The sequence below is a fragment of the Carassius auratus genome, unplaced genomic scaffold, assembly GCF_003368295.1.
Source record: "Carassius auratus strain Wakin unplaced genomic scaffold, ASM336829v1 scaf_tig00216017, whole genome shotgun sequence".
NCBI classification, from domain to species: Eukaryota; Metazoa; Chordata; class Actinopteri; order Cypriniformes; family Cyprinidae; genus Carassius; species Carassius auratus.
The window spans coordinates 107501-129842 of record NW_020528364.1 but is presented as its reverse complement, the minus strand read 5'-3'; the positions used below and the strand labels follow the sequence as shown (position 1 = coordinate 129842).

At 36.5% G+C, this 22342-nt stretch overlaps 13 non-coding genes and 3 pseudogenes across 13 annotated transcripts; all 16 read right to left on the bottom strand.

Moving 5' to 3' along the window:
* Positions 1-1212: 1212 nt before the first annotated feature.
* Positions 1213-1331, bottom strand: LOC113096717 (5S ribosomal RNA). Its single transcript, XR_003288574.1, has one exon. It is a non-coding gene; the product is annotated as a 5S ribosomal RNA (ribosomal RNA).
* Positions 1332-1700: 369 nt separating this feature from the next.
* Positions 1701-1819, bottom strand: LOC113096850 (5S ribosomal RNA). Its single transcript, XR_003288669.1, has one exon. It is a non-coding gene; the product is annotated as a 5S ribosomal RNA (ribosomal RNA).
* Positions 1820-8599: 6780 nt separating this feature from the next.
* Positions 8600-8718, bottom strand: LOC113096716 (5S ribosomal RNA). The gene has a single exon (XR_003288573.1). It is a non-coding gene; the product is annotated as a 5S ribosomal RNA (ribosomal RNA).
* A 367-nt stretch (positions 8719-9085) lies between these two features.
* On the bottom strand, positions 9086-9204 carry LOC113096715 (5S ribosomal RNA). The gene has a single exon (XR_003288572.1). It is a non-coding gene; the product is annotated as a 5S ribosomal RNA (ribosomal RNA).
* Positions 9205-9567: 363 nt separating this feature from the next.
* On the bottom strand, positions 9568-9686 carry LOC113096754 (5S ribosomal RNA). The gene has a single exon (XR_003288610.1). It is a non-coding gene; the product is annotated as a 5S ribosomal RNA (ribosomal RNA).
* Positions 9687-10192: 506 nt separating this feature from the next.
* LOC113096771 (5S ribosomal RNA) lies at positions 10193-10310 on the bottom strand. Its single transcript, XR_003288627.1, has one exon. It is a non-coding gene; the product is annotated as a 5S ribosomal RNA (ribosomal RNA).
* A 5934-nt stretch (positions 10311-16244) lies between these two features.
* LOC113096849 (5S ribosomal RNA) lies at positions 16245-16363 on the bottom strand. The gene has a single exon (XR_003288667.1). It is a non-coding gene; the product is annotated as a 5S ribosomal RNA (ribosomal RNA).
* A 510-nt stretch (positions 16364-16873) lies between these two features.
* On the bottom strand, positions 16874-16992 carry LOC113096713 (5S ribosomal RNA). Its single transcript, XR_003288571.1, has one exon. It is a non-coding gene; the product is annotated as a 5S ribosomal RNA (ribosomal RNA).
* Positions 16993-17361: 369 nt separating this feature from the next.
* On the bottom strand, positions 17362-17480 carry LOC113096848 (5S ribosomal RNA). Its single transcript, XR_003288666.1, has one exon. It is a non-coding gene; the product is annotated as a 5S ribosomal RNA (ribosomal RNA).
* A 363-nt stretch (positions 17481-17843) lies between these two features.
* LOC113096794 (5S ribosomal RNA) lies at positions 17844-17962 on the bottom strand. The gene has a single exon (XR_003288649.1). It is a non-coding gene; the product is annotated as a 5S ribosomal RNA (ribosomal RNA).
* Positions 17963-18475: 513 nt separating this feature from the next.
* On the bottom strand, positions 18476-18594 carry LOC113096712 (5S ribosomal RNA). Its single transcript, XR_003288570.1, has one exon. It is a non-coding gene; the product is annotated as a 5S ribosomal RNA (ribosomal RNA).
* A 509-nt stretch (positions 18595-19103) lies between these two features.
* LOC113096749 (5S ribosomal RNA) lies at positions 19104-19222 on the bottom strand. Its single transcript, XR_003288605.1, has one exon. It is a non-coding gene; the product is annotated as a 5S ribosomal RNA (ribosomal RNA).
* Positions 19223-19588: 366 nt separating this feature from the next.
* LOC113096822 (uncharacterized) lies at positions 19589-19707 on the bottom strand (annotated as a pseudogene).
* A 580-nt stretch (positions 19708-20287) lies between these two features.
* On the bottom strand, positions 20288-20407 carry LOC113096762 (5S ribosomal RNA). The gene has a single exon (XR_003288618.1). It is a non-coding gene; the product is annotated as a 5S ribosomal RNA (ribosomal RNA).
* Positions 20408-20770: 363 nt separating this feature from the next.
* On the bottom strand, positions 20771-20888 carry LOC113096839 (uncharacterized; annotated as a pseudogene).
* Positions 20889-21918: 1030 nt separating this feature from the next.
* On the bottom strand, positions 21919-22035 carry LOC113096826 (uncharacterized; annotated as a pseudogene).
* Positions 22036-22342: the final 307 nt, after the last annotated feature.

Genomic DNA, 22342 nt, shown 5'->3' with positions numbered 1-22342 from the left:
CTTCTTTTTCCATTGTCAGCTCGTATTCTTTTCCTTGTCTTGGCCTTAGTGCCAAGATTTCCCCATATCCACATTTCTCCGTCACCGCTTTAATAATATCAACAGCCTTCACCTCACTAACATTTTCCACATTCACAATCACTGTTGCCTCCTTTAAGAATTTCCTTTTACCAAGTAGATCTCTTAAATCTTGATTTTTACCGTGTCCTGCTCGTTGTCGATTCTCCAGTCCAGTGTTGTTTGCCATACGTCTCTCTCCAGCCAGTCCAGTGTCGTTTGCCATGCGTCTCTCTCCAGCCAGTCCAGTGTCGTTTGCCATGCGTCTCTCTCCAGCCAGTCCAGTGTCGTTTGCCATGCGTCTCTCTCCAGCAAGTCCAGTGTCGTTTGCCATGCGTCTCTCTCCAGCCAGTCCAGTGTCGTTTGCCATGCGTGTCTCTCCAGCCATTCCAGTGTCGTTTGCCAATAATCCGTCCATTGTACAAAACACAAACAAAAAATTAACCACCCTCCAGCCAGCAAGATGCCGCTGTTAGGTGGTTTAAAACTGAAAAACCACACAAAAAATAAACTAAAGTCCAAAAACAACTCTCAAAACAAACACTAACAGAAAAAAACAAAATGGAGGAGAGCCTTCCTCTCCAAACTGCAGCCAACACTTCCTGTAGCTCTCTAGCGCCCTCAGGTTGGTATGGCCGTAAGCGAAGACTGCTGCAAAGAGAGGGCTATTTAAAGACCAGCCCATCTAATCGTCAGTACATTATATAAGTAGGAAAGAAAACCCAAAAGCTTAAAGCACCTGGTATTCCTAGGCAGTCTCTCATCCAAGTACTAACCAGACCTAAGCCTGGTAAGATTCAGAGATCGGGCATTGACTCTTTTTTTTTTTTTTTTTTTTTGCAAGATTATTATATAAATCGTGAAATTTTCCAAAAAGTTTAAAGCACCTGGTATTCCCAGGCAGTCTCCCATCCATGTACTAACCAGGCCCAAACCTGCTAATATTCAGAGATCGGGCATTGACTTTTTTTTTTTTTTTTTGGCAAGATTATTATATAAATCTTGAAATTTTCCAAAAAGTTTAAAGCACCTGGTATTCCCAGGCAGTCTCCCATCCATGTACTTACCAGGCCCAAATCTGCTAATATTCAGAGATCGGGCATTGACTCTATTTTTTGTCAAAATTATTATATACTAAGTGAAAAGTTTCCAAAAAGCTTACAGCACCTGGTATTCCCAGGCGGTCTCCCATCCAAGTACTAACCAGGCCCAAACCTGCTTAGCTTCCGAGAGCAGACGAGATCGGGCATAGCCAGGTTGGTATGGCCGTAAGCGAAGACTGCTGCAAAGAGAGGGCTATTTAAAGACCAGCCCATCTAATCGTCGGTACATTATATAAGTAGGAAAGAAAACCCAAAAGCTTAAAGCACCTGGTATTCCTAGGCAGTCTCTCATCCAAGTACTAACCAGACCTAAGCCTGGTAAGATTCAGAGATCGGGCATTGACTCTTTTTTTTTTTTTTTTTTTTTGCAAGATTATTATATAAATCGTGAAATTTTCCAAAAAGTTTAAAGCACCTGGTATTCCCAGGCAGTCTCCCATCCATGTACTAACCAGGCCCAAACCTGCTAATATTCAGAGATCGGGCATTGACTCTATTTTTTGGCAAAATTATTATATACTAAGTGAAAAGTTTCCAAAAAGCTTACAGCACCTGGTATTCCCAGGCGGTCTCCCATCCAAGTACTAACCAGGCCCAAACCTGCTTAGCTTCCGAGAGCAGACGAGATCGGGCATAACCAGGTTGGTATGGCCGTAAGCGAAGACTGCTGCAAAGAGAGGGCTATTTAAAGACCAGCCCATCTAATCGTCAATACATTATATAAGTAGGAAAGAAAACCCAAAAGCTTAAAGCACCTGGTATTCCTAGGCAGTCTCTCATCCAAGTACTAACCAGACCTAAACCTGCTAAGATTCAGAGATCGGGCATTGACTCTTTTTTTTTTTTTTTGCAAGATTATTATATAAATCGTGAAATTTTCCAAAGAGTTTAAAGCACCTGGTATTCCCAGGCAGTCTCCCATCCATGTACTAACAGGCCCAAACCTGCTAATATTCAGAGATCGGGCATTGACTTTTTTTTTTTTTTTTTTTTTTGCAAGATTATTATATAAATCGTGAAATTTTCCAAAAAGTTTAAAGCACCTGGTTTTCCCAGGCAGTCTCCCATCCATGTAGTAACCAGTCCCAAACCTGCTAATATTCAGAGATCGGCATTGACTCTATTTTTTGGCAAAATTATTATATACTAAGTGAAAAGTTTCCAAAAAGCTTACAGCACCTGGTATTCCCAGGCGGTCTCCCATCCAAGTACTAACCAGGCCCAAACCTGCTTAGCTTCCGAGAGCAGACGAGATCGGGCATTTTTTTTTTTTTTTTTTATTATTAAAAACACAAAATTTTTATACATTCACAGTCTTACATTTGAAGCATATGCGGAAATAGAAAATGTATATATATATATATATATATATATATATATATATATATATATATATATATATATATATATAAAAAAAAAAAAGAAATAAGGAAATAAAGAAAGTACATAAGTAAGGAGAAAAAAAAATAAAAATAATAAATAATAATAATAAAATAACAAAATTACAATTAAAATCTTTCAGGCAAAATCACATTAAAACCTGACCATGTTTTAATAATGTATGGATTGTTTTCTACAATGTATTTGTCAAATACATCCATTTGTGCATTAATATTAAAATAGTCGTATATGTCTTCCATCACCGCAGTCAGATACTGTTTAAATAAGTTACATAATGAAAGTTCTTTGTTTTTCATTTTCATTATATTCCTTCTTCTCCAAATCGTATATCTTGCTACTGTTAACCATAAATTTAATGCATAAACATTTTGTGCAGTTCCATTAAAACCAAATAAAATCAATGTTTCCCATTTCTCTAACCAATCATTCTGATCATTTAAAAAGTCCCCCACAATTTTCCTTAACATCTTCATAAAATTGTCTAATTTTTTACATTTTAAAAACAAATGTAACACTCCTTCATCTTTTTCCATACATAATTTACATTTTGCATCTTGTGCTATTCCAATTTTTGCCAATTTCATTTCAGTCATTAAAACATTGTGTCTCAACAAGAAATCCAAATTATGCAGGGCGGGACTTTTAAACCTACATTTTACATTTTTCCAGATTTTTGTTACATCTAATTCACAAAAAGACCTTTCCCAAAAATCTGTTGCTTTTGGTCTTAAAAATACAAGATCACATAAACAAACATAAAACATTTTAAGAACACAGCCATTGAAAGGAATCTGTTCATCATTTCTTTTTAAAAAAATTCCAGGTTTCTCATTTCCTGTTTCTTCATCGTCAATGCTTTTAATCCACTGTAGTGGCACAGCTTCTTTTAATTTTATGTATTGCTCCTTAATCAGCTTTCTATTTTCTATATCTTCATTCTCTTCTAATATGTCTATAATTGCCTGTAAAGGTAAAAACCCAGGTTTTACCTCATATAAAATGTCTTTGACTTGTCTTAATCCTGCATAATACCATTTCTTATAAAAAACTGTATTACTATTCCTTAAAATCAATTTGTTTAAGAAAAGGGGCTGTTTCAATAGTTGCTCTCTTCCTTTAAACTCCACATGAACCTTCCCTTTAAAAACTTTCCATGCTCTTAAGACTTCTTTATAAAATTCAGGTATCTTCTCAAGCATATTATCTGTAAAATTCATCCACATAAAATCATCCCCCATTTTCCCACACTTATTTATAAAGAAACTCATAATTTTTTTCCATACCATATCATCATTATTCCAAAACTTTTTTACTGTCTTTATTCTCATACTCTTCATTCTTACCATTGGATCTATGAGTCTCAAACCTCCCTTTTCCACCTCCCCAATTATTGTGTCATATGCTATTTTTGCTGGCTTATCATCCCATAAAAAACTTTAAAATATAAGTTTTTATTATTTTGTACGCCCATGCTGGCAGACTAACCACACTTAAAATATACCACATCTTAGACAGGAATAAAGAATTTAGAACTAATACTTTCCCTTTTAAAAACAATTCTCTTTGTTTCCAAAAGTTAAGTCTTTTTTCCATTTTGCCTATAACCTCCTCCCAAATCAGGTCTCTTGTTTTCATTTCATCTTTCCCAAGTATAACTCCTAAAATCTTTAATTGGTTCTTCTGCTCTTTAAATTCCCATTGTCTTCCCAAAGTATCCACCTTCCCTATCCTCATATACTCAGTCTTTTCTTTATTGACTTTAGCTCCTGTTCCGCTACAATATTTTTCAAAAATTAACATTGCTTTTTCGATACTCTTTAAATCCTTTAAAAACAAAGTCGTGTCATCTGCATATTGGAAAATTTTTTGTTGCATTACACCATTTTCAACTAAAATTCCTTGTATTTGTTTTTCTTTATTAATTGCTATTCCTAATGGTTCAGCAACTAAAGTATAAAGTAATGCCGATAAAGGACAGCCCTGCCTTATAGACCTCGAAATTTCAATATAATCAGTTAAAAACCCATTTACTTTAATACAACTTAAAATGTCAGTATAGAAACATTTCATCCATGTTATAAAATTCCTCCCAAATCCAAATTTTTCAATTAAGTCAAACAAATATTTATGCTCTACTCTGTCGAAAGCCTTTTCCAAATCTATGCTAATTAAATACCCCTCCTTCACCTTTTTCTTTCATATACCACATTAAGTCTCTAATATTTGTTACTATGTCTGATATATCTCTATTTAAGACACCATATGCCTGATTTGTTGTTATGATGTTTGGAATCACTTGTTTCAGTCTGTTTGCCATGATCTTAGCCAAAATCTTATAGTCAGTATTTAGCATACTCAACGGTCTGTAATTTTTAAGATGATCTTTATCTCCTTTATTCTTATAGATCATTTTTATCATTCCTGTCTTCATGCTTTCACTCATTTTTTTCTGCTTAAAAGTATCAGCAAATAAATTGTGCAGAATAGGTATTAAAACATGTTTAAAAACTTTGTAAAACTCAGATGTTAAGCCATCTAGTCCTGGACTTTTCCCATTCTTCAACTGGTCTATAACCTCTTCAATTTCCTCTTCATTTATATCCTTATCACACATTCTTTTATCTTCTTCATTTACTTGAACTTGAATTTGATTCAATAAATATTCTTCATCTTTCACATTTATATTATCTTTTTTAAATAAGGTAGTATAAAAATCATTCACTTCTTTTAAAATACCTTGTTTTTCCTTCACAACTTTCCCATCTTGTAATATACTTTTGATCAATTCTGCATGTTTTCTTGATTTCTCAAACTCAAAAAAGAATTTTGTACTTCTTTCTCCCTCTACTGTATTTTTCGCTCTGCTTCTAATTTTAGCTCCCCTGCACTTTTCCTCCTCTATTTTCTTAAATTGTTCTTCTAAAAACACTATTTTTGTCACATCCATCTTTCCTTCAGACATCTTTTTCATTTCTTCTTCCCATTCCTTATTTAAAAATCTTTCTTTACTTTTCTTTGTCTTTTGCAATCTTTTTGAATATTCAATGGATATTTTTTTCATAACTTTTTTCAAATTATCCCACCACAAACTTTTTTCTTCATCATATAGAATATTGTTTATACTATTTATTATGACATTTTCTATTTCCATTTTGTAAGACTCGTTTTTTTAAAAGTTCAGCATTTAAAACCCACACCCCTGGACCTCTCTCTACTCCACTAAAATCAATTATTACATTTAAAAAATCATGATCACTTTCACTGAACCTTTTATAAAATACTTTTGATATAAATAGTTCTAGCTGTCTGTTACATAAAACCAAATCAAGTCTACTTTGCTTTAATACTGTGTTCACAATTTGCCTTCTGGAATATTCTCTTTTTACTCTGTTTCTTTCCCGCCATATATCTAAAAATTTGTGTTTTTCCATCATTTTCTTTAATTCAGTTCTCCCCACATCTGATCTATATACCATATAATCCTCCACATCAATTATTTCCAAAATAGTATTAAAATCCCCAATTAAAATTCCTTTTGTATAACCATCCATTAAAACATTTAAATTTTTAAAAAAGATGACTCTTTCTAAACGGTCATTTGGTGCATGAATTGTACATATCGTTAATTCTTCTTCTTTGCTTTTGACTTTAACTACTAACAATCTTCCTACATTATCTGTGAACATTTCTGTTGCTTTTTCTGTCACTCCCCTTCTAATTAAAATTGCTACTCATTTTTTCCTGTTTGGGTCATTATTGTAAAAAAATTCTCCATCCCATATTTTCTTAAAACCATTAACAATGTCTTCATTCCATCCAGTTTCTTGTATACATATTATATCACTCTTCTTTGTTAAATAGAGTACATTTTCAAATTTAGTCCTAGTTGACAATCCTCTTGCATTGATTGACACTAGTTTCAACTGACTCATAAACAAAAAAAGAAAAATATAAATGCAAAACAAAACCCACATCACTTTTGTTCAGTCTCTCTCAAATCAACATCTTTTAAAGCAATTATCTCTACTTTCTTCTTCTTTTTTTCTTTAGATTCTCGTCTTATTCTTTGTCTTTCCAAGACCTTTTCAATGTTTATTTGTCCTGTTGTTTTCCCTTTAGTCCCCCTGCTCAAAAAACTTTTTTTTCTCTCCCCAATGTCGCTTACCTCTTCCGGGATTGTACTATCCTTTGTTCCATTATTATCTTCTTTATTTACCATTGCATCCTGCTCCACATTTTTCACAGATTGTTGTAGTCCAGTCATCACTTTTTCTTCCCCATTCTGCTCATTCTCACTTGTTTCCTCTTCTTCTTCTTCCTCTTCTTCTTCCTCTCCTTCACTGCTCAGTACATCCTTTGTTAATCCACTTGTTTTTTGTGATGTATTTTCTTTATCAGCCTCCTCCAAATGCTCCACTTCATTATGCATCTCCATTTCCATTTCCTCATGTTCCTCTTCATCCGTTTCACATGCGCATGTTGGCAATGCCTTTCTGCAGCCTTGGCACCGCAGGGCTGTACAGTCCCGCGCATAATGCCCCTGCTCCAGGCATTCTCTGCATGTTAGTAGAGGGCAGTCTTTCTTTTCGTGTTCAGCACTTGAACATATTCTGCATATTTTTACTTGCTGATCATGAATGACTCTGAAGAACTGTATTCCTTCCTCTGTTTCAAAACTGGTGTTATATGGAAGGGACACCACGTCCTTAGGGAATTTGACTCGAATAAATCTTGTCCCATCTGCCACCATTGTCCCTGGGTAATACCTCCTTCTCAACGGCAGTATCGGTGTAACTCCCCAGCTTTGCAGTTTTTGTAGTACATCCTTGTCATTGATATAATTTGGCAAACGTAAAAAAGAAACGACCCTCTCCATTTCACAAAGTTTGCTTATTTTACACATTTGTCCATTCAATAGTAGTCCATTCAATAAATTGTCACAGTCTAGTTGATTCTCCAATGTAAGCTCATACTCGAAGTCATTTTTTTTCCTTAGTCCATATAGTTTACCTTTTCCAGTAATGTCCTCAATAGCTTTAATTATCATGATGGCAGTTAGTTTTTCTGGATTTTCCACAGTCATTGTCAGTGTTGTTTCTTTCTTGTATTCCCTCTGATATTTCATTTTGTCTTTTAATCTATTTATCATTTCATTTCTCCGACATTCTTCTTGTCTCTTTTCTCCTTTTGTATCAAACTTTTCTTTACCTTGTGTAGTTGGTTGCTGTTCAGTGCGGCCTTTCTCCATTTCAGCTCCATTTCTTTTCCTTCTTGATACAACAGTTGCCCATGTTTCATTGTAATCCTTTCCATCGTTTTTCATAAACCGTTTTTCCAAAGTAGTGTCTCCTTCAAAATCATTGTTCTTTTCCTCAAAAACCTTGTCCAGATCTGATCCATTAGCCATTGTTTCCATCCTTGTTAAATAGCTTAGCCACAAAAAAAAAACAAAAAAAAAAAACACAAACAAACAAAATAAAATAGCTCAAACCCCAGACAGTTTAAAACTGCCCGGGGTTAAAATGACGTTAACAAAAACAAAATACTTCAAACTTTTTAACTTGATATTAAACAAAAACAAAACAAATGAATAAAAATGTGGGAGAGCCTTTCTCTCCAACTGCTGCACAGTACTTCCTGTCAGACTCTCTAGCGCCGTCAGGTTGGTCTGGCCGTAAGCAAAGACTGCTGCAAAGAGAGGGTTATTTAAAGACCAGCCCATCTAATCGCCAGTACATTATATAAGTAGGAAAGAAAACCCAAAAGCTTAAAGCACCTGGTATTCCTAGGCAGTCTCTCATCCAAGTACTTACCAGACCTAAGCCTGGTAAGATTCAGAGATCGGGCATTGGCTCTTTTTTTTTTGCAAGATTATTATATAAATCGTGAAATTTTCCAAAAAGTTTAAAGCACCTGGTATTCCCAGGCAGTCTCCCATCCATGTACTAACCAGGCCCAAACCTGCTAATATTCAGAGATCGGGCATTGACTCTATTTTTTGTCAAAATTATTATATACTAAGTGAAAAGTTTCCAAAAAGCTTACAGCACCTGGTATTCCCAGGCGGTCTCCCATCCAAGTACTAACCAGGCCCAAACCTGCTTAGCTTCCGAGAGCAGACGAGATCGGGCATAGCCAGGTTGGTATGGCCGTAAGCGAAGACTGCTGCAAAGAGAGGGCTATTTAAAGACCAGCCCATCTAATCGTCAGTACATTATATAAGTAGGAAAGAAAACCCAAAAGCTTAAAGCACCTGGTATTCCTAGGCAGTCTCTCATCCAAGTACTAACCAGACCTAAGCCTGGTAAGATTCAGAGATCGGGCATTGACTCTCTTTTTTTTTTTTTTTTGGCAAGATTATTATATAAATCTTGAAATTTTCCAAAAAGTTTAAAGCACCTGGTATTCCCAGGCAGTCTCCCATCCATGTACTTACCAGGCCCAAACCTGCTAATATTCAGAGATCGGGCATTGACTCTATTTTTTGTCAAAATTATTATATACTAAGTGAAAAGTTTCCAAAAAGCTTACAGCACCTGGTATTCCCAGGCGGTCTCCCATCCAAGTACTAACCAGGCCCAAACCTGCTTAGCTTCCGAGAGCAGACGAGATCGGGCATAGCCAGGTTGGTATGGCCGTAAGCGAAGACTGCTGCAAAGAGAGGGCTATTTAAAGACCAGCCCATCTAATCGTCGGTACATTATATAAGTAGGAAAGAAAACCCAAAAGCTTAAAGCACCTGGTATTCCTAGGCAGTCTCTCATCCAAGTACTAACCAGACCTAAGCCTGGTAAGATTCAGAGATCGGGCATTGACTCTTTTTTTTTTTTTTTGCAAGATTATTATATAAATCGTGAAATTTTCCAAAAAGTTTAAAGCACCTGGTATTCCCAGGCAGTCTCCCATCCATGTACTAACCAGGCCCAAACCTGCTAATATTCAGAGATCGGGCATTGACTCTATTTTTTGGCAAAATTATTATATACTAAGTGAAAAGTTTCCAAAAAGCTTACAGCACGTGGTATTCCCAGGCGGTCTCCCATCCAAGTACTAACCAGGCCCAAACCTGCTTAGCTTCCGAGAGCAGACGAGATCGGGCATAACCAGGTTGGTATGGCCGTAAGCGAAGACTGCTGCAAAGAGAGGGCTATTTAAAGACCAGCCCATCTAATCGTCAGTACATTATATAAGTAGGAAAGAAAACCCAAAAGCTTAAAGCACCTGGTATTCCTAGGCAGTCTCTCATCCAAGTACTAACCAGACCTAAACCTGCTAAGATTCAGAGATCGGGCATTGACTCTTTTTTTTTTTTTTTGCAAGATTATTATATAAATCGTGAAATTTTCCAAAGAGTTTAAAGCACCTGGTATTCCCAGGCAGTCTCCCATCCATGTACTAACAGGCCCAAACCTGCTAATATTCAGAGATCGGGCATTGACTTTTTTTTTTTTTTTTTTTTGCAAGATTATTATATAAATCGTGAAATTTTCCAAAAAGTTTAAAGCACCTGGTTTTCCCAGGCAGTCTCCCATCCATGTAGTAACCAGTCCCAAACCTGCTAATATTCAGAGATCGGCATTGACTCTATTTTTTGGCAAAATTATTATATACTAAGTGAAAAGTTTCCAAAAAGCTTACAGCACCTGGTATTCCCAGGCGGTCTCCCATCCAAGTACTAACCAGGCCCAAACCTGCTTAGCTCCGAGAGCAGACGAGATCGGGCATAGCCAGGTTGGTATGGCCGTAAGCGAAGACTGCTGCAAAGAGAGGGCTATTTAAAGATCAGCCCATCTAATCGTCAGTACATTATATAAGTAGGAAAGAAAACCCAAAAGCTTAAAGCACCTGGTATTCCTAGGCAGTCTCTCATCCAAGTACTAACCAGACCTAAACCTGCTAAGATTCAGAGATCGGGTATTGACTCTTTTTTTTTTTTTTTTTTTTGCAAGATTATTATATAAATCGTGAAATTTTCCAAAAAGTTTAAAGCACCTGGTATTCCCAGGCAGTCTCCCATCCATGTACTAACCAGGCCCAAACCTGCTAATATTCAGAGATCGGGCATTGACTCTATTTTTTGGCAAAATTATTATATACTAAGTGAAAAGTTTCCAAAAAGCTTACAGCACCTGGTATTCCCAGGCGGTCTCCCATCCAAGTACTAACCAGGCCCAAACCTGCTTAGCTTCAGAGAGCAGACGAGACCGGGCATAGCTAGCAACACACTTTGCACATTTCATCTTGCGCTAACCCAATTTTACTTAAAATCATTTCTGTCATCACACAATTGTGTCTTAATAAAAAAATCAAAATTTTCCAAAACCGGACTTTTAAAATTCAATCTTACATTTTTCCATATATTCGAAGCATCAAAATTGTCAAATAACTTTTCCCAATATTCTATTGCTTTAGGCTTTACAAAAACAGTCTTACTTAAACAGGTATAAAACATCTTAATGACACAATCATTAAAAACAATCTTATCATCCCCTGCTTTTAAAAAAAACCTTTGGTTTTTCATTTTCGGTTTCTTTTTCATTATCCTCAATATTTTTAATCCAATGTTCTGGCAATGCTAATTTTAATTTTGTATATTGTTCTTCAATTTTCCCTTTGTTTTCTATATCTTCTATTTCCTCAAGTGAATCAATTATTGCTTGTGTAGGTAAAAATCCAGGTTTCACTTCATATAAAATGTCTTTTACTTGTCTAAAACCTACTGCGTACCAGTTTTCATAAAACATATGCTTTTTGCTTTTATTATTTTGATTTAAAAATAGGGGTTGCTGCAGGTACTGTTTTCTCCCTTTAATCTCTACGTACACATTTTCATAAAACATTTTCCAGCTTCTCAACAATTCTTTATAAAACTCTGGTATATTTTCTATCATATTATCCTTAAAAGCCATCCATAAAAAATCATCTCCTATTTGTCCGCATTTATTAATAACATAATTCATGACACTTTTCCATGGAATGTTGTCTTTGTTAAAAAACTTTTTTACTGTTTTAATTCTCATGCTTTTCATTCTCAGCCATGGATCTATTAGTCCTAATCCTCCATCTTCCACCTTTCCAATGATTGTGTTATATGCAATTTTAGATGGCTTACCATCCCAAAGAAACTTTAAAATCATAGTTTTTATTCTCTTATATACCCATATTGGTAAACTAACAACACTTAAAACATACCACATTTTGGATAAAAAAAGAGAATTCAAGACAAGGACCTTCCCTTTTAGAAACAGTACTCTCTGTTTCCAAAAATTTAATCTTTTTTCCATTTTGTTTACAGTTTCATCCCAATTTATTTCTCTAGTTTTAATTTCATCAGATCCAAGTGTAATGCCTAAAATTTTTATATTATTCTTTTGCTCTTTTAAATGCCAATTTCTTTTTGAAATGTCCACTTTTCCAATCTTAATATATTCAGTTTTTTCCTTATTTACTTTCGCACCGGAACCTCGACAGTATTTATCAATAATTCCCATAGCCTTTTCAGCACTATTAAAATCTTTTAAAATCAGAGTAGTATCATCTGCATACTGAAACAATTTTTGTTCTATTACATTGTCTTCTATTAAAAAACCTTTTATTTCTTTTTCTCCATTTATTGCTAAACCTAACGGTTCAGCAACTAAAGTATATAATAAAGCTGATAAGGGACATCCTTGTCTTATAGATCTAGATATAGATCCTATGAAGTCTGTTAAAAAACCATTTATTTTAAAACAACTAAAAATATCTGTATAAAAACATTTCATCCACTTTATAAAATTATTACCAAAACCAAACTGTTGAATTAAATCAAATAAATATTTGTGCTCAACTCTGTCAAATGCCTTTTCTAGATCTATACTGATTAAAAAACCATCACTCTTTTTCTCTTTTATGTACCAAATTAAATCTCTAATGCTTGTTACTGTATCCACTATATCTCTTCCTAATACGCCATATGCTTGATTAGTTGTAATGATGTGGGGAACTACTTTTTTAAGTCTATTCGCTAAAATCTTGGCCAATATTTTATAATCTGTGTTGAGCATACTTAATGGTCTGTAATTTTGTAAATCATCTTTATTCCCTTTCTTTTTATAAATTATTTTAATCATTCCCTTCTTCATACTCTCACTCAATTGTCCATTCTTAAAAATGGCTATGAAAAGATCTTTCAAAATAGGTATTAAAACATCTTTAAAAACCTTATAAAATTCAGATGATAAACCATCTAAACCAGGACTTTTCCCATTACTTAACTGCATTATAGCTTCATTTATCTCCTCTTCTGTTATATCACTATCACACATTTTTTTATCATCCTCTTTTACTTTAACTTTGATTTGATTTAACAAAAATACTTCATCTTCCTCATTAACTCCCTTTTTCTTAAATAAAACACCATAAAAATCCTTGACCTCTTTTAAAATCCCTTCTTTATCTTTTATATTTTTACCTTGCATTGAAACATTCTTTATTAAATCAGCTTTTTGTCTATTATTTTCTGCATCATAGAAAAACTTTGTACTTCTTTCCCCTTCCACTGTATTTCTTATCTTACTTCTTATTCTAGCACCCACACATTTGTCCTCTTCCACTTTTTTAATTTTCTCTTCTAATATTACTATTTTCCTAATATCCGTATTTCCTTCAGTTATCTTTTTCATTTCATTTTCCCATTCTTTATTTAGTTCCCTTTCTTTAGCTCTTTTTGCTTTCTGTATTTTCTTAGAACATTCAATAGAAAAACTTTTGATATCTGATTTTATATTGTCCCACCACACACATATTGCTTCATCATATAAAACATCATCTACACTATTAATAATTAGGTTTTCCATTTCCATTTTATACAATTCGTTCTTTAAAAGCTGTGTATTAAACACCCATACACCTGGTCCTCTTTCAACTCCACTAAAATCCATCATTACATATAAAAAGTCATGATCACTCCCACTATACATTTTATAAAAAACTTTTGAAATAAAATGCTCAAATCTTCTGTCACATAAAATGAAATCTATTCTGCTTTGTTTTAAAATTGTATTTACCCACTGTCTTCTCGAATATTCTCTTTTGACTCTGTTTCTATCTCTCCATACATCTACAAATTTATGTTCAGCCATCATACATTTCAGTTCTTTTCTTCCAACATCAGCTCTATACACCATAAAATCTTCAACATCTATTCTTTCTAAAACAGTATTAAAATCTCCTATAACAATGACATTCTTCCATCCATTAATCAAAACACTCAATTCTTTAAAAAAAGTAACTCTTTCCATATCTTCATTTGGAGCATGTATATTACATATTGTTATTTCTTCTCCCCTATCCATAATTTTAACAGTTAAAATCCTTCCATTGTTATCTTTAAATAAAACATTCGTTGATTCTACTACTCCCCTTCTAATTAGTATTGCCAATCCTTTTTTCTTATTTAAATCATTACTGTACCATATTTCTCCATCCCAAATTTTTTAAAATCATTAACTATTGTTTCATTCCATCCAGTCTCCTGTATACATAAAATATCACTTTGTTTTGTTAAATTTATTATATTTTCAAACTTCAGCTTAGATGACAGCCCTCTAACATTAATTGAGACCAAACATAAGTTACTCATAATGAAAAAAAAAAAAAAAAAAAAAAACACAAACCAAAACAACCCATCATCTATATATGGTCTCTCTTAATGTCTAGGAATTTAGATCTACTTTATCTTCATTTAGCCTTGCTCTGTCTTCTCTTCTTAACTTTTGTTTCTTTAATACTTGTTTAATATTTATTTCCGATACTGTTATCAATTTACGTCTTCTGTTCATAATGTCCGTTGTTCTGTTTTCAAGCTCAAGGTTAATTTCATCAGTTTCCTCATCGCTTACCTCCTCTTTATTCCACCCAGCTGCAATTTCACTCGTTGTTGCACATTCATTTTCTTTCATTTGTCCATCATTAGCAACAGTTTGATGTGTCTCAGTCTCCATTGTATGCACTTCAATTTCTTTATCTGCGTTGTCCTCTCTCCTCGTGGAGTCCTCCTTTCCTTGCTTACTTAAATCCTCAGAAATCCCATTCACCTCCTGTGTTTCATCTTTCCTTCTATTTCTGCTTGTCTCCTCCATGTGCTCCTGCACCTCTATCTCCATTTCTGCATTGTCCTCCTCTTCAGATTCACATGTACACCTCATCCATGTCTTTTCACAGCTTTTGCACCGTGGGGCTTGGCAGTCCCGCGCAAAATGCCCCTGTTCCAGACATTTTCTGCAGGTATATTGAGGACAGTCCTTTTTTTCATGCTCTGTGCTTGCACATATTCTGCAAGTCTTTAGCTGGCCGTCATGAATTACCCTGAAGTATTTTGGTCCCTCCTCTGTGTCAAATCTCACATTGTATGGCAGAGTCACAATGTCCTGTGGGAATCTTACTCTTAAAAACCTTGTTCCATCCGCAACAGTGGTGCCAGGATAATATCTCCTTCTTAACGGGAGAATAGGATTTACTCCCCAATCCACCAGTTTTTGAATGATTTCATCATCTTTTATGTAATTTGGCAAAAGCAAAAAAGAGACCATTCTTTCAGTTTTGCATAGTTTTTTGATCTCACAAAACTGTCCATCAATCAGTAGTCCATCTACTAGCTTGTCACAATCCATCTCATTCTCCATGGTTAGTTCATAGTCAAAATTACTTTTTTTCCTCAGTCCATACAGCTTTCCAAATCCAGTTTTCTCTTCCACTGCCTTTATTATCATCATCACAGATATTTTCTCTGGATCATTAACAGTCATAGTTAGCGTTGCTTCTTTTTTGTAGTCTCTCTGATATTTCGATTGGCTTTTTATCTTTTTCATTGTCTCATTTCTTTGAACTGCTTCTCGTCTTCCATCAGTATAATCTCTTGTTTGTTTACCTTGACTTGTATATAGCTCTTCTGTTCCTCTACTCCTTGCATCCATTCCATTCTTCTTTCTCCTTGTGGCAACCATTGCCCATGTTTCTTTGTCATCTTTAACCTTTCCGTTGTCCATTTCTTTGTTTCTTTCAGTGTAGTCGTTGTCCTCAGTCTCTTGGTCTAATATCCGTTCCGGTTCAGTAACTGTAATATCCGTCATTTTGAAAAAAATAAAACCTCAGACAGTAAAACTGTCTGAGGTTTAAACAAAAAAATAAATTGAACTTATAAACTTTAAGTAATTATCAAAAGAAAACACAATAAAACAAAAAATAGGGGAGAGCCTTTCCCTCCCAAACTGCCACCTCACACTTCCTGGATCGTACCAACTCAGGGAATAGCCAGGTTGGTATGGCCGTAAGCGAAGACTGCTGCAAAGAGAGGGCTATTTAAAGACCAGCCCATCTAATCGTCAGTACATTATATAAGTAGGAAAGAAAACCCAAAAGCTTAAAGCACCTGGTATTCCTAGGCAGTCTCTCATCCAAGTACTAACCAGACCTAAGCCTGGTAAGATTCAGAGATCGGGCATTGACTCTTTTTTTTTTTTTTTTTTTTGCAAGATTATTATATAAATCGTGAAATTTTCCAAAAAGTTTAAAGCACCTGGTATTCCCAGGCAGTCTCCCATCCATGTACTAACCAGGCCCAAACCTGCTAATATTCAGAGATCGGGCATTGACTCTATTTTTTGGCAAAATTATTATATACTAAGTGAAAAGTTTCCAAAAAGCTTACAGCACCTGGTATTCCCAGGCGGTCTCCCATCCAAGTACTAACCAGGCCCAAACCTGCTTAGCTTCCGAGAGCAGACGAGATCGGGCATAACCAGGTTGGTATGGCCGTAAGCGAAGACTGCTGCAAAGAGAGGGCTATTTAAAGACCAGCCCATCTAATCGTCGGTACATTATATAAGTAGGAAAGAAAACCCAAAAGCTTAAAGCACCTGGTATTCCTAGGCAGTCTCTCATCCAAGTACTAACCAGACCTAAACCTGCTAAGATTCAGAGATCGGGTATTGACTCTTTTTTTTTTTTTTTTTTGGCAAGATTATTATATAAATCGTGAAATTTTCCAAAAAGTTTAAAGCACCTGGTATTCCCAGGCAGTCTCCCATCCATGTACTAACCAGGCCCAAACCTGCTAATATTCAGAGATCGGGCATTGACTTTTTTTTTTTTTTTTTGGCAAGATTATTATATAAATCGTGAAATTTTCCAAAAAGTTTAAAGCACCTGGTATTCCCAGGCAGTCTCCCATCAATGTACTTACCAGGCCCAAACCTGCTAATATTCAGAGATCGGGCATTGACTCTATTTTTTGTCAAAATTATTATATACTAAGTGAAAAGTTTCCAAAAAGCTTACAGCACCTGGTATTCCCAGGCGGTCTCCCATCCAAGTACTAACCAGGCCCAAACCTGCTTAGCTTCCGAGAGCAGACGAGATCGGGCATAGCCAGGTTGGTATGGCCGTAAGCGAAGACTGCTGCAAAGAGAGGGCTATTTAAAGACCAGCCCATCTAATCGTCAGTACATTATATAAGTAGGAAAGAAAACCCAAAAGCTTAAAGCACCTGGTATTCCTAGGCAGTCTCTCATCCAAGTACTAACCAGACCTAAGCCTGGTAAGATTCAGAGATCGGGCATTGACTCTCTTTTTTTTTTTTTTTTTTTGCAAGATTATTATATAAATCGTGAAATTTTCCAAAAAGTTTAAAGCACCTGGTATTCCCAGGCAGTCTCCCATCCATGTACTAACCAGGCCCAAACCTGCTAATATTCAGAGATCGGGCATTGACTCTATTTTTTGGCAAAATTATTATATACTAAGTGAAAAGTTTCCAAAAAGCTTACAGCACCTGGTATTCCCAGGCGGTCTCCCATCCAAGTACTAACCAGGCCCAAACCTGCTTAGCTTCCGAGAGCAGACGAGATCGGGCATAACCAGGTTGGTATGGCCGTAAGCGAAGACTGCTGCAAAGAGAGGGCTATTTAAAGACCAGCCCATCTAATCGTCAGTACATTATATAAGTAGGAAAGAAAACCCAAAAGCTTAAAGCACCTGGTATTCCTAGGCAGTCTCTCATTCAAGTACTAACCAGACCTAAACCTGCTAAGATTCAGAGATCGGGCATTGACTCTTTTTTTTTTTTTTTTGCAAGATTATTATATAAATCGTGAAATTTTCCAAAGAGTTTAAAGCACCTGGTATTCCCAGGCAGTCTCCCATCCATGTACTAACAGGCCCAAACCTGCTAATATTCAGAGATCGGGCATTGACTCTATTTTTTGGCAAAATTATTATATACTAAGTGAAAAGTTTCCAAAAAGCTTACAGCACCTGGTATTCCCAGGCGGTCTCCCATCCAAGTACTAACTAGGCCCAAACCTGCTTAGCTTCGGAGAGCAGACGAGATCGGGCATAGCCAGGTTGGTATGGCCGTAAGCGAAGACTGCTGCAAAGAGAGGGTTATTTAAAGACCAGCCCATCTAATCGCCAGTACATTATATAAGTAGGAAAGAAAACCCAAAAGCTTAAAGCACCTGGTATTCCTAGGCAGTCTCTCATCCAAGTACTAAGCAGACCTAAGCCTGGTAAGATTCAGTGATCGGGCATTGACTCTTTTTTTTTTTTTTTTTTTTTTTTGCAAGATTATTATATAAATCGTGAAATTTTCCAAAAAGTTTAAAGCACCTGGTATTCCCAGGCAGTCTCCCATCCATGTACTAACCAGGCCCAAACCTGCTAATATTCAGAGATCGGGCATTGACTTTTTTCTTTTTTTTGGCAAGATTATTATATAAATCTTGAAATTTTCCAAAAAGTTTAAAGCACCTGGTATTCCCAGGCAGTCTCCCATCCATGTACTTACCAGGCCCAAACCTGCTAATATTCAGAGATCGGGCATTGACTCTATTTTTTGTCAAAATTATTATATACTAAGTGAAAAGTTTCCAAAAAGCTTACAGCACCTGGTATTCCCAGGCGGTCTCCCATCCAAGTACTAACCAGGCCCAAACCTGCTTAGCTTCCGAGAGCAGACGAGATCGGGCATAGCCAGGTTGGTATGGCCGTAAGCGAAGACTGCTGCAAGAGAGGGTTATTTAAAGACCAGCCCATCTAATCGCCAGTACATTATATAAGTAGGAAAGAAAACCCCAAAAGCTTAAAGCACCTGGTATTCCTAGGCAGTCTCTCATCCAAGTACTAAGCAGACCTAAGCCTGGTAAGATTCAGTGATCGGGCATTGACTCTTTTTTTTTTTTTTTTTTTTTGCAAGATTATTATATAAATCGTGAAATTTTCCAAAAAGTTTAAAGCACCTGGTATTCCCAGGCAGTCTCCCATCCATGTACTAACCAGGCCCAACCTGCTAATATTCAGAGATCGGGCATTGACTTTTTTTTTTTTTTTTGGCAAGATTATTATATAAATCTTGAAATTTTCCAAAAAGTTTAAAGCACCTGGTATTCCCAGGCAGTCTCCCATCCATGTACTTACCAGGCCCAAACCTGCTAATGTTCAGAGATCGGCATTGACTCTATTTTTTGTCAAAATTATTATATACTAAGTGAAAAGTTTCCAAAAAGCTTTCAGCACCTGGTATTCCCAGGCGGTCTCCCATCCAAGTACTAACCAGGCCCAAACCTGCTTAGCTTCCGAGAGCAGACGAGATCGGGCATAGCCAGGTTGGTATGGCCGTAAGCGAGACTGCTGCAAAGAGAGGGCTATTTAAAGACCAGCCCATCTAATCGTCAGTACATTATATAAGTAGGAAAGAAAACCCAAAAGCTTAAAGCACCTGGTATTCCTAGGCAGTCTCTCATTCAAGTACTAACCAGACCTAAACCTGCTAAGATTCAGAGATCGGGCATTGACTTTTTTTTTTTTTTTTTTGGCAAGATTATTATATAAATCGTGAAATTTTCCCAAAAAGTTTAAAGCACCTGGTATTCCCAGGCAGTCTCCCATCCATGTACTTACCAGGCCCAAACCTGCTAATATTCAGAGATCGGGCATTGACTCTATTTTTTGGTCAAAATTATTATATACTAAGTGAAAAGTTTTCCAAAAGCTTACAGCACCTGGTATTCCAGGCGGTCTCCCATCCAAGTACTAACCAGGCCCAAACCTGCTTAAGCTTCCGAGAGCAGACGAGATCGGGCATAGCCAGGTTGGTATGGCCGTAAGCGAAGACTGCTGCAAAGAGAGGGCTATTTAAAAAACCAGGTTGGTATGGCCGTAAGCGAAGACTGCTGCAAAGAGAGGGCTATTTAAAGACCAGCCATCTAATCGTCAGTACATTATATAAGTAGGAAAGAAAACCCAAAAGCTTTAAAGCACCTGGTAATTCCTAGGCAGTCTCTCATCCAAGTACTACCCAGACCTAAACCTGCTAAGATTCAGAGATCGGGCATTGACTCTTTTTTTTTTTTTTTTTTCAAGATTATTATATAAATCGTGAAATTTTTCCAAAGAGTTTAAAGCACCTGGTATTCCCAGGCAGTCTCCCATCCATGTACTCAACAGGCCCAAACCTGCTAATATTCAGAGATCGGGCATTGACTTTTTTTTTTGTTTTTGTTTTTTTTTTTTTTGCAAGATTATTATATAAAATCAGTGAAATTTCCAAAAAGTTTAAAGCACCTGGTATTCCCAGGCAGTCTCCCATCCATGTACTAACCAGGCCCAAACCTGCTAATATTCAGAGATCGGGCATTGACTCTACTTTTTGGCAAAATTATTATATACTAAGTGAAAAGTTTCCAAAAAGCTTACAGCACCTGGTATTCCCAGGCGGTCTCCCATCCAAGTACTAACCAGGCCCAAACCTGCTTTAGCTTCCGAGAGCAGACGAGATCGGGCATAACCAGGTTGGTATGGCCGTAAGCGAAGACTGCCTGCAAAGAGAGGGCTATTTAAAGACCAGCCCATCTAAATCGTCAGTACATTATATAAGTAGGAAAGAAAACCCAAAAGCTTAAAGCACCTGGTATTGCCTAGGCAGTCTCTCATTCAAGTACTAACCAGACCTAAACCTGCTAAGATTCAGAGATCGGGCATTGACTCTTTTTTTTTTTTTTGCAAGATTATTATATAAATCGTGAATTTTCCAAAGAGTTTAAAGCACCTGGTATTCCCAGGCAGTCTCCCATCCATGTACTAACAGGCCCAAACCTGCTAATATTCAGAGATCGGGCATTGACTCTATTTTTTTGGCCAAATATTATATACTAAGTGAAAAGTTTCCAAAAAGCTTACAGCACTGGTATTCCCAGGCGGTCTCCCATCCAAGTACTAACTAGGCCCAAACCTGCTTAGCTTCGGAGAGCAGACGAGATCGGGCATAGCCAGGGTGGTATGGCCGTAAGCGAAGACTGCTGCAAGAGAGGGTTATTTAAAGACCAGCCCGATCTAATCGGCAGTAATTCATATAAGTAGGAAAGAAACCCAAAAGCTTAAAGCACCTGGTATTCCCTAGGCAGTTCTCTCATCCAAGTACTAAGCAGACCCTAAGCCCTGGGTTAAGATTCCAGTGATTGGGGCATTGACTCTTTTTTTTTTTTTTTTTTTTTTTGCAAGATTTTATATAAACTCAGTGAAATTTTCCAAAAAGTTTAAAGCACCTGGTACTTCCAGGCACAGTCCCCATCCATGTACTAACCAGGCCCCAAAACCTGCTAATCATTCAGAGATCGGGCATCTGACTTTTTCTCTTTTTTTTGGCAAGATTATTATATAAATCTTGAAATTTCGCAAAAAGTTTAAAGCAGCCTGGTATTCCCCAGGCAGTCTCCCATCCATGTACTTACCAGGCCCAAACCTGCTAATATTCAGAGATCGGGGCAATTGGACTCTCATCTTTTTGTCAAAAATTATTATATACTAAGTGAAAAGTTTCCAAAAAGCTTCAGCACCTGGTATTCCCAGGGCGGTCTCCCATCCCAAGTACTAACCAGGCCCAAACCTGCTTAGCTTCCGAGAGCAGACGAGATCGGGGCCATAGCCAGGTCTGGTATCGGCCCGTCAAGCGAAAGACTGCTGAAAGAAGGAGGGCTTATTTAAAGACAGCCCATCTAATCGTCGGTACATTATATAAGTAGGAAAGAAAACCCAAAGCTTAAAGCACCTGGTATTCCTAGGCAGTCTCTCATCCAGTACTAACCAGACCTAAGCCTGGTAAGATTCAGAGATCGGGCATTGACTCTTTTTTTTTTTTTTTTTTTTTTTGCAAGATTATATATAAATCGTGAAATTTTCCAAAAAGTTTAAAGCACCTGGTATTCCCAGGCAGTCTCCCATCCATGTAACTAACCAGGCCAAACCTGCTAATATTCAGAGATCGGGCATTGACTCTTTTTTTGGCAAAATTATTATATACTAAGTGAAAAGTTTCCAAAAAAGCTTACAGCACGTGGTATCCCAGGCGGTCTCCCATCCAAGTACAACCAGGCCCAAACCTGCTTAGCTTCCGAGAGCAGACGAGATCGGGCATAACCAGGTTGGTATGGCCGTAAGCGAAGACTGCTGCAAAGAGAGGGCTATTTAAAAACCAGGTTGGTATGGCCGTAGCGAAGACTGCTGCAAAGAGAGGGCTATTTAAAGACCAGCCCATCTAATCGTCAGTACATTATATACAGTAGGAAAGAAACCCAAAAGCTTAAAGCACCTGGTTTTCCCTAGGCAGTCTCTCATCCAAGTACTAACCAGACCTAAACCTTGCTAAGATTCAGAGATCGGGCATTGAACTCTTTTTTTTTTTTTTTCAAAGATTATTATATAAATCGTGAAATTTTCCAAAGAGTTTAAAGCACTGGTATTCCCAG